This window comes from Lepus europaeus, chromosome X, assembly GCF_033115175.1.
Source record: "Lepus europaeus isolate LE1 chromosome X, mLepTim1.pri, whole genome shotgun sequence".
NCBI lineage: Eukaryota > Metazoa > Chordata > Mammalia > Lagomorpha > Leporidae > Lepus > Lepus europaeus.
In genome coordinates, this window is record NC_084850.1 from 55,156,454 (window position 1) to 55,168,462 (window position 12,009).

Below are 12,009 nucleotides of genomic sequence, written 5' to 3' on the forward strand. Positions count from 1 at the left end.
CTACAGTCTGTGGATTCTCTAAGGTAGTCATGGACAATCGATTAACCTTGGAATATTTACTGGTATAACAAAGAAGAGCATGTGCAGTGATTAATAGAATCATGCACATCTAGTTTAATGGCAGTATGTTCACTGAAAAAGATATTACAAATCTATGCTGTGACTATTTTTTTATTATTATTTTTGACAGGCAGAGTGGACAGTGAGAGAGAGAGACATAGAGAAAGGTCTTCCTTTGCTGTTGGTTCACCTTCCAATGGCCGCTGTGGCCGCCACAGCCGCCACGGCCGGCACACCGCGCTGATCCGCAGGCAGGAGCCAGGTGCTTCTCCTGGTCTCCCATGGGGTGCAGGGCCCAAGCACTTGGGCCATCCTCCACTGCACTCCTGGGCCATAGCAGAGAGCTGGCCTGGAAGAGGGGCAACCGGGACAAAATCCGGTGCCCTGACCGGGACTAGAACCCGGGGTGCCGGCGCCGCTAGGTGGAAGATTAGCCTGTTGAGCCATGGTGCCGGCCGACTATATGGTTTTATAATCTGTGCAGAGATATTCTGTCCACACCTACTGTCTGGGAAAATAACAGAATAGATCTTTATTTTCTTAAAGAGGATTACACCTGTGATTAATCTTTTTCCAATTATGCTCATCCTTGTCAGTTTCAAAATTTGGGAGACTTCTTGAGAGTAATGACATCCTCACAGGGGTCACAGCCACTGGCAGTGACAGATGAAAATATTCTAACTTATGAGATAGATCCACTAGGTGAGATAGGTAGATTCGGAAGCCAGGATAGGCAGGAGAATGATTCTGATCAGTAGGATGTAGATATAGAAGATAAAACTTCATCTTTCAACACTCCTTTAAGATTAACAGTTGGGGCCGGCGCCGCGGCTCACTAGGCTAATCCTCCGCCTTGTGGCACCGGCACGCCGGGTTCTAGTCCCGGTCGGGGCACCGATCCTGTCCCGGTTGCCCCTCTTCCAGGCCAGCTCTCTGCTATGGCCCGGGAAGGCAGTGGAGGATGGCCCAAGTGCTTGGGCCCTGCACCCGTGTGGGAGACCAGGAGAAGCACCTGGCTCCTGGCTTCGGATCAGCACGATGTGCCGGCCGCAGTGCGCCTACCGTGGTGGCCATTGGAGGGTGAACCAACAGCAAAAGGAAGACCTTTCTCTCTGTCTCTCTCTCACTGTCCACTCTGCCTTTAAAAAAAAAAAAAGATTAACAGTTGGAAGTCTCTTGGGGAAATAATGTGGGATAAATAGGCAGGCAACTAATTAGGTCTTTGCATCTTGATAGGCAATCAGCTGGTTAGGTCTACACCTGCAGCTGTCTAGGTTTGTGGATTCAGGTAGGCAAGAAGCTGATTAGGTCTGTATATCTGGATAGGCAAGCAGCTAGTTAGGTCTGTATATCTGGATAGGCGAGCGGCTGGTTAGGTTTGTATATCTGGATAGGCAAGCAGCTAGTTAGGTCTGTATATCTGGATAGGCGAGCGGCTGGTTGGATCTGTATATCTGGATAGGTGAGGGGCTAGGTAGGTCTGTATATCTGGATAGGCGAGCGGCTAGTTGGGTCTGTATACCTGGATAGATGAGCGGCTAGTTGGGTCTGCATATGTGGATAGGCGAGCGGCTAGGTAGGTCTGTATATCTGGATAGGCGAGCGGCTAGTTGGGTCTGTATACCTGGATAGATGAGCGGCTAGTTGGGTCTGCATATGTGGATAGGCGAGCGGCTAGTTAGGTCTGTATGTCTCGATAGGTGAGCGGCTAGTTAGGTCTGTAGGTCTGGATAGGCGTGCGGCTAGTTAGGTCTGTATAGCTGGATAGGCGAGCAGCTAGCTTGGGCTTAGATCGGGATAGGCGAGCAACTAGTTAGGTCTGCATAGCTGGATAGGCAAGCAGCTAGTTTGATCTTCAGTTCCAGATGTTATAAGTGGCTGCCACTCCACCACACCTTTACCCCTTGGCTGTCGATTAAAATGTCCACCTTCCCACAGTGGACATGTTGCATAGAAGACCTGTGTACCAGAGCATATAAAAGGAGTTGAAGATGGAGTAGTGGTCTTTGTTTGCCACCATGGACTTGAAGGCACTGCTTTTGTCTTTATGGCGCTGTAATTTTCGGCAAGGGAGCGTTTCCACTCTCCCGCCTTTCTATTCTTGAACAGACCTTCTCTCTCACAGGTACCACTTTTGGTTTCTCTTCCCTTGCTAGTTTGTGGGGAACTGTTTGGTCCACTCATGCATAATTCTCTGTGTAGGGCAGCCGACACTCGTATGTGAATGTATGCTTGTTTGCTCCTTGCAGAATACACGTTTTTGTTTGCACATACTACCAGAGTCTGGTTAGTTTTTCCCTCTTTGTGGGAGACAAGAGCCTGGATGAAAACTTAAGGAGTCCATTGCTTACATCAACTGAGCTGAGTCTCATGACGAGTAGGAATTTATAGATTTCAAACATCACGGAGACTTGAGATACTGCAGTAACTTCTGGGAACTTTACATAGGTACATTATTGATTAATGAGGCATGTAAAAGGATGCAATGTGAGAGAGAGAAACTGGAGATGTTGGCAGAGGTTGATTTGTATTTTATCCAGAAAGGGAAAAAAGCTGAAGGATTTGAAGCAGGAAATATGATGGTCAGTTAGCATTTTAGAGAGAAATGCTGGTGGTGATACAGACTACATCCTCCTACTGAGTTATAAAAAGCCCAAGGCTTCCATCTTGGAGGTTCTCTGTGTTTACTAGTTCTGAAAGAAACCAGCTGAGGACCCTCATGTAACTTACAGGGAGGCCCACATGGTGAGTAACCAAGGCCTCTAGCCAATAGCTTATGAACAGATAAGGCCTACCAAACATCACATGAGTGAGCAGATGAATTTACTAGGAGATAATTCAGCCCCTGTCAAGACTTCTGATGATTTCAGCCCTAGTTGCTATTTGGCCAGCAACCTCATGTTCACCCTGAACCTGAACACAGAGCTGATACTCAGAAACTATGATAATGTAAGCATTTTTATCACCCATTAACTTCTGGGAAAATTTCTTGTACATCAAGACATGTAGAAAATTCCATATGAAAATCACAAGGTAGGATTCAGGATTATTAGGTTTTAGTAAATACATGAGTACATTTTTCCCCTTAATTAATATTGACTTTCAGCATCTGTAACAGTTGATTCTACATCCATGGATTCAACAAACTGCAGATTTTAAAATATTTGAAAAAATTCCAACTGTACCATACTGTGTACCTATTTCCTTGTCATGCTTACCTAAATAATATAGAATAGCAACTACTTATGCAAATTTATATTATTAGCTATCATAAGTAATTTAGAGATAAGTTAAAGTATACAGGATATGCATGAGTTATATGCAAATACCCAATAATTTTGCTTAAGGAACTTAAACAGCTACGTATTTTGGTATCCATGGGTGTCCTGGAATAATGAGACATGGCTGCTTCTTATATATTTTTCCTCTGTGTCACATGTAGTGCCTGTTTTCACCATTAGAAATATGGTGAATAACACCTTCCATGTTATAGCACATAGATTTTTAGATTTTAGCTCTGAAAATCCCGCATCTCAGGAAAATGTTAGTCTCATTGACACCAGGACAGTTGATCACCTTAGTTGGAATAAACAAAGAAGTTAAAAACGGTTTAATGTTTATACCTCAGTAAATCTCCTTTCCTTGTTCTTTGACTTTGAGGTACTTATCGAACTCACATGTCCTTTACAGTAGATTTATGGGGGAGTAAAGCAGGAGATGGTATATATACTCAAGAGCCCTTGTGGCAGAATACAGAGGTCAAAGGAGGAATTTTAGTGCAGAACAGCCCCATGGGAGAGAACTGTATCTGGATTCTCAAGCTAATGACCAACAAGCGCTGACATTTCAAGGCGAACATTTGTGGCTTATTATTCCATTTAAAATTGACAGTAAAAATTACCCTTCACTGGGCTTACCAGTTGCCTATCATTTATCACCTCACAATGAGGTTTTTAATGGTAACTTTAGTGAATGAAATCAATGACCAATAATATATTTTGAAAATTCCACAGCAGTTCTTCCCTTTTCAGTATGGAAAGGTCAAGATCCTTGAAAGGGGGTAACAATTTTATTATGAGCAATCATTTTATTTTTATTTAATAACTTGCCAGCAGGCAAAAATGGCTTGAGATCAAGCCCTTTACTATTGAATACTCTGATTCATAGACAAGGTCAGAGCAACTTTTCAGCAAACTGCAAATATGGTCATTTCAATTTTAGAATGAAAATAAGAAACATTTGTTTCTAAAAAAAAAAAGTGTTAGTCTTTCTCACTCTTGGGTTACTGCTAAATCAACCTTGTAGATTGCTTGTAATGTTCCTGACAGTGAATTATAGTAGTTTACTTTCATTTTTAAAAATTTAAGTAAATTATCTCTTTCAAATGAAGACATTGCGAACCAGTGGCTAAGAAACATTCCTTCTTTTTGTCTACATTACTTGCTACAATAGTTTTACTTTAAAGTTTCTCTCTTGGATTAGTCACCATGTGTAAAAAGCTTGTGTAAAAAGGATTGTTATAATGGCCAGTGCTGCGGCTCACTAGGCTAATCCTCTGCCTGTGGCGCTGGCACCCCGGTTTCTAGTCCCAGTCAGGGTGCTGAATTCTGTCCTGGTTGCTCCTCTTCCAGTCCAGCTCTCTGGTGTGGCCCAGGAAGGCAGTGGAGGTTGGCCCAGGTCCTTGGGCCCTGCACCCGCATGGGAGACCAGGAGGAAGCACCTGGCTCCTGGCTTCGGATCAGTGCAGCATGCCGACCGCAGCGGTCATTTGGGGGGGTGAACCAATGGAAGGAAGACCTTTCTCTCTGTCTCTCTGTCTCTCTCTCTCTGTCTAACTCTGCCTGTCAAAAAATAAAGATTGCTATAATTATCTACAGAAGATTAAATATTATTTTATAGTACAGAAAAAGTTCCAATCAGTAATTTTCCATCTGAACGTATGAGTAATCAGAATTAGTGAATATTCATTAAGTTTTACTCTTAAACTTTTGATCTTTGGTGCCAAATACAGATCTGGGACCTGCCTATATCTATGAGCTTATGGACTTCATGATCTGGGCTGCTTTTTCTTTTCTTCATTTTTTAAACTTCTTTGTTGACTTCATAGAGAAAGAGTGAGTGCCCATTCACTGGTTCACTCCCTAAATGCCCATAACGGGCTGGGCCAGGACAAATCTGAGAGCTGGGGACGTAATCTAGATCTCCTGTGTGGGTGCCAGGAACCCAATTACTTGAGCAATCACTGCTGTGCCCGAGGGTGCAAATTAACAGGAAGTTGGAATATGGAGGGTGAACCTGGTATCCAGCCCAGGTCCTCCAGTGTGGGACGTGGGCATCCACCAATGTCTTAATCACGAGGCTAAACACACCCCAAGAAACATGTAAAGATGTTAACACTGCAGTTCTCGAACTTAAACATTTTAAAACAATACCCCAACATACCTATTAAAATATAATTCCTATTTTCATCTTGCAGTGCCAGTGTTCCGTTGGGAACACCCTTGCAGAATAGGCAAAAGAGCTATGAATAACTTCTAGCTCAAGCTGTCTCAAAGTGGTCCATCTTCCCTGCCTCAGACACAACTCAGTTGCTAGTTAAAATGTAGGCTCCTTCTTGGGCCATTCCCGTGTCTTAAAAATTAGAATATCTAGGAATTGGCCTAAGAATGTTCCTTTTAAGTAAGTTGCCAGGGTAATTTTGATAACCTCAAAAGTTTCGCAGTTACTACTCTAGGTACTAACAGAAGCCATAGTGTAAGTTACAAAAACTGTTAATACTTCCCCTCTGCCACTATCAAGGAAGGTTTTTATTTATTTATTTATTTATTTATTTTTTTTTTTGACAGGCAGAGTGGACAGTGAGAGAGAGACAGAGAGAAAGGTCTTCCTTTTGCCATTGGTTCACCCTCCAATGGCCGCCACTGTAGGCGCGCTGCGGCCGGCGCACCGCGCTGATCAGATGGCAGGAGCCAGGTGCTTCTCCTGGTCTCCCATGGGGTGCAGGGTCCAAGCACTTGGGCCATCCTCCACTACACTCCCTGGCCACAGCAGAGAGCTGGCCTGGAAGAGGGGCAACCGGGACAGGATCGGTGCCCCGACCGGGACTAGAACCCGGTGTGCCGGCGCCGCAAGGCGGAGGATTAGCCTAGTGAGCCGCGGCGCCGGCCTCAAGGAAGGTTTTAAACCTATAGTCCTTTCTCTCTGTCTCTCTCTCTCACTATCCATTCTCCCTGTCAAAAAAAAAAATGTAGTCCTTGATTTTGCTGAGCGACAGATTGGTATATTGGTAATCATGCCCTAAATCCAGGGTTACTAAAAATTCAGCTTCCAAGTCACATCCCTCTCAAGTCACTGTCAGCTGTGAGCAGTAGCAAATTGGTCTGCCAATGGCTGGGGAGCCTGTGAATGGATTCTGTTCACAGCTCTGACTTTGATGCGGGGCGGGGCTAGACTGCTTTGTCTGCATTTCTTCCTAACGTGATCTTCCTGTCACATTCCATATTATCTGGGGCCCACAAAACCCAATAGTTGTATTTGAGAGTGACAACATTACTGCTACTTTAGGATTCAAACAGGTGCGTATGGCTTACTCTGCTAATTTTTTCCTTAAGTAGGACTTTCTAGAGACCCTGGAAAGAATGCAGAAGATTTAATCAATGGTACCAGCAGACAATGTGGGCAAGAGCGTGGGGACTGCTTGATACTCTTGGTCAGAGCTGCCAGATCGATTTTTATGGATGGCTTCCTCCCCACCCCCCCAAAGAAAAAGTTCTTCTGAAAGAAATAGTAATCACACCAAAAACATCCTAATTAACAGGAGCATAAAGTAAAACTAAGCAAGGAATATAAAATCCATAGCAGATGAGAAATAGTTTTTTAAGTCAGTACCCATTACTGCTCCTTTCTGATGGGTCAGTATTAATGCTTTACCATTTATTTACTCCAGAGACATATTGTGAGCTAGAGGCAGATTCATAAGGAAGAACAGCAGAAGATAGTTCATCAGTCATTGGAAAGATTACAGTACTCTAACAGGCCTTCACAATCATAGTGGGTTCCACAGTGAAATCTACAGTACTTATATATGTTTATTGTCAGGGCAGGGGGAACAGATTAAAGAACCAATTTTCCTTCTGTCTTATTGCTCCACCTTCTCAAGGGTGTTGATCTTGTCCTCCTGGTTCAAAGGCACCTTTGCAAAGGATGAAAACTCAAAATCCAGGGAAAACAATTGTCTTTAATGTAGAAACGGTTCAGTCATTCAGACATCACTTAGATTCACACACTACTAGTCTGAACTTAATCATCTGGATGCAAAGGAGGCTACAAAATACAGATTATGCCTGAATGTGTGGCCATTTGATTAAGAAGAAGGGGAGAATAGACTTTGGGGTACAGCTACTGGTATAGAATTGAGGGCTCTCCCTTCAGTTCTACAGTATTCTGCCTATCCTATAGGTACTGGCAGTTACCTAAAGGTTTTACACAGAGTAGTGTGAAGGGCAAATTAGAGTGGGATAATATACCAGGAGATCACCTAGGATACTTTTGCAACAGGAAAAGCGATCAAATCCTTAACCAAGGGAGTAGCCTACTTTTATGATTCATACTATTTCATGCTGAAATACTCAGCACATTGAAAAGGAGGGTGATATCTGTTCATTGGAAGGATGGAGTGGCAACCAGCAGATATATTCCCATTTTTTTCTACCACTCTATTCTAGGGAAAATACTCTGATCATTCTTCTCTTTTGAACAGATACAGCTAATACCCAACAGGGTATTAAATGGCTCCTCATAAACCATTGCACATGTATGGGCCTTGATTTTTCCTAACTGCAGAAGTCTTCTGAGAATATTATAGCATCAACTTCAGCAGATGTGGTATCATAGATGTAACCTCAAAATATGTATTTTCACAAATTCCACATGTGATTCTTAAAACTTAACAGGGGAAATACTATTAAATCATAAGCAAATGAAAATAAGTTTAAAAGGCATTGATAGTATAAATATATATTGGAAATTTCATAGGTTTAAGAAGGAATGGTAGAACAGAAAATTTTTGGTGGGTAGCATGTGTGTTGATGAGCACTTTGATGTAGAGTCCATAGAATTTGAAAACCAACATGTATTTAGGCCTGCTTAATATGTGCAACTGCTATTGAATGCTCATGTCAATAAATTACCACTATGATTCATGTAACTCTTTTTGAGGGGTTGGGGGACAGTGAACTCTTTACTACTGTGTGGACACAGATACACAGTGCATAGACGGATGGTTTTACCACCATGATGGCCAGGGACGGAGCTATGTTTGGACAGCTCTGCAGTGTATGGTGACACTGCACTGTGCCCAGCTCACCACTACTAGTTAAGACACTACCAGCACTATCTAGAAGAAAACTTGGAGACCATTTAAACAGCAGCTGATTTGGAAGTATCCTATCTATAAGCCAAAAGAAATGTGCACTTAAATAAGCTAATATAAAATAAAAAAAATAGGAGTACTGAGGGTCTGTGTTGGCTAGAATCTTGAAAAACCCAAGAATTGACTATTTGCTTATTTTATTATGTAACAGAGTTTGAGATTTGTACACGAGAAACACCTAAGCTTCAGTGTGTTTTCTGTGTCCTCCATCATCTGAGGGAACCAAAGTCTCTGCTGATTTCCAACTCAGCCAGGTCCTGATGAGATCAAGGATCTCCTCCTTGGCCCTGTCAGGCTCTCTTATGCTTGCTCCAGTATCTCCTGTTTCATGCAGTCCAACTCTAAGAAACACAACAGGCTTCACAGTGAGGCTGCAACTGAAGGGGCTCTTAGCTTTGGGCTGCTTTTCCACAGTTGGAGTTCTACATTGGCATGAGGAGCAGATTTTTTCATCTACTGAGTTACTCTGGTGCCAGAGCTTCTGGGCAGCCTTTGAGGATTTATGTGACTAGCTGGATGCTCACGTCCAGAGAGATGGAGAGGTGCCAGTGCCTTATATTTAGCTTTCACCTTTCTTCTTATCAGCTGGCTTGTCTGTCCCAGAGGCTGCTTTTCTCCTCTTGGCCAGCAGTTGGTTGATCTCCTCCACAAGACCTCCACCACTGCCCATGCCATTCAACCACTTGGCATTGAACTTCGAGGTTCCATGAGGACTAGAGCCTCCAGAGTCATCTTTTGGCTGCTGGGCTCTTCTCATCTTGGTCTCAGCCCGGGAAATAGCCAGTACCGACATGGAGCTCCTGTCCAGGCCATTTCCCTGGGCTCTTCTGCTGGCAGAGAGGTGGAGTGACCCCATGGGTGGAGGCCTGCTCCCAGAGACATGGCCTCTAGCTGCAGATGGGGGATGCCCCAGTGGCTGAGTGGGCTCTGTGGCTGAGATTCTCCTCTCTGGAGATTCCCAATAGTGCTGCTGCTGCTGCTGCTTCTCCATCCCGTGCCTTCTCTGGATGTCTAACTCGTCAGAAGAGGGACCATTCTGCATTTGAAGCTGGGTGGAGGGACCCCTTTCTTGGGCATACATGATGTTCAGGGAACACAACATTCACTGCCATGGAGAATGCAGTCACCTCTTCCTTCCTTGCACAGTTTAAGCTGTTGAACTATTGGATATCTCGCCACTGATGGATGGTTGATGTTACCTGATTGTACTTCATCCCCTGATGGACTCATTCAGCACAACCTACTGATCCTGTAGCATGATTCCAATGTCTGAAAGCGGTGCTGGCAATGTTGAGATAGATGTTGTTCTGGCTGAATCTCTGCTGGCTGGGCTTGATCGGTTCCCATTTCTTACTAATGTGGTCATAGAGCATCACAGAAGCCCAGGCTTTGCAGATTGTTCACTCAGCATCACTGTTGGGCTGTGGGAGCAGTGAGTGCTCATCTTTTGGAGTGGGGGTGAGGGTTGAGAGGTACATTATGGTTACTAGCTGCAGGACAGGGCAGTAGCAATGGCAACGGACAGCTGGGTTCTGGCCCTGCTATCCTCTCCACATCATTCGGATTAATCAATCAATGGAAACTTTCTCTTTTTAGTGTCATCATGCAGTCAAGGTTTCTATATAAACTCAACTTACCTATTGCCCTTTCCTGCTTCATTTCACCTTATCAACCTATATGGTCTCTTTCTTCTTCTTCTTCTTCTTCTTCTTCTTTTTTTTTTTATTTGACAGGCAGAGTTAGAGAGAGAAACAGAGAGAAAGGTCTTCCTTCCATTGGTTCACCCCTCAAATGGCTGCTACGGCTTGCGCACCGCGCCGATCCGAAGCCAGGAGCCAAATGCTTCCTTCTGGTCTCCCATGCGGGTGCAGGGGCCCAAGCACCTGGGCCATCCTCCACTGCCTTCCCAGGCCACAGCAGAGAGCTGGCCTGGAAGAGGAGCAACAGGAACTAGAACCCGGCACCCATATGGGATGACGGCGCTGCAGGCGGAGGATTAACCAAGGCCCCCTGGTCCTATTTTCTTTCATTCCTTACCCTCTTCGTTCCGTATCAGGTAGGGTCGTACCTTACCCTAACCCACTTTACACTTACCTCTATGATGAACGTGTCTGATTCTACCCTCCTCTACACCACATAGATTGTGCTTTCCCAAACCTATCCTGATCAGCTCTCTGTGATGCCCTACCTGCCTTATCGTAGCACACCATGGCATATTCAGGCTAGCTCGATCTGACAGACCATGGCAGATCATGCCCTGTCTTGCTGTGCCTTGCCTTGCTCAGCTCTTCCTTGTTCTAGGCATTTCTGACTTGCCCTACCTTATTCAATGCTGACTCACACCTTTACCAAAAGGTCCTGTTAAATACCTCCTGGCCTTTCCCAAATCGTCCTTACTCCATTGACATTGAACCAACCCTACATTTTCCTACTGTGTCCCGAATAGCCTTTCCCTGCCTTATACTTTTCTGCCCTGCTCTTCAATATGTTTGTGTCTCCAGGTTCCTAAGTGATGAGCCCTTCCTATCAAATAGACCATGAGTAAAGATCTGGGGTCTGTTATTCAGCAGTAAGATTCAGGCTGTGCCCTGAGATGCTAACAGTAATCCCGACACTAGCGGAATAGCCCTGAATGCTCAGTTTCTAGTTGTCAAAATCTAACAATGCTATCTCTTTTATTCTACTTTTTTTTTTATTTTGACAGGCAGAGTGGACAGTGAGAGAAAGAGAAGGACAGAGAGAAAGGTCTTCCTTTTGCCCTTGGTTCACCCTCTAATGGCTGCTGTGGCCAGAGTGCTGCGGCCAGCACACCGCGCTGATCCGAAGCCAGGAGCCAGGTGCTTCTCCTGGTCTCCCATGTGGGTGCAGGGCCCGAGCACTTGGGCCATCCTCCACTGCACTCCCGGACCATAGCAGAGAGCTGGCCTGGAAGAGGGGCAACTGGGACTAGAACCCGGGGTGCCGGCGCCGCAGGCGGAGGATTAGCCTATTGAGCCATGGCGCCGGCCTATTCTAGGTTTTAAAACTATCATAAACTTTTTTTGTTAATTAGGACTCATGAACAGCTATGGTTAAAGAGGTAGCAATTCTAAACATTATTTTTAAATCACAAATTACATTGGATTTTTATAGTTTATGAAACAACAAAATCAGTTTAAGGTGGAAAAGAGGGGAAGAGAAAACAGACTGAATTTATGTATCTCTGAAATGATGAACAACAAAAACAATATATGGACTGTTACTATCCCCTACACTAGCCATATATTATGACACTTCAAAGTTATCTGAAACATATTTTACTAGCGTCATCTTCAATAAAACTTAGATATACATTTCATATGGATATAGACAGAAACTATTATAAAATATATTTGACAACAAAAAAGCTATATTGAATGTCAAAAGCGGTAGATAAATTTGTTTCATAAAACAAAGAAAACTGAACAGAGCAATTCAATCTTAAGTTAAATTTTTATCAACTTCAATAGTAATATTTATGTATCTATATTATAAATGAT

The 12,009-nt window shown here is 43.8% G+C and overlaps 1 pseudogene; it reads right to left on the reverse strand.

Annotated features, from left to right (window-relative positions):
* Window positions 1–8,669: 8,669 nt before the first annotated feature.
* On the reverse strand, window positions 8,670–9,894 carry LOC133752611 (ena/VASP-like protein; annotated as a pseudogene).
* Between the last annotated feature and the right edge of the window lie 2,115 nt (window positions 9,895–12,009).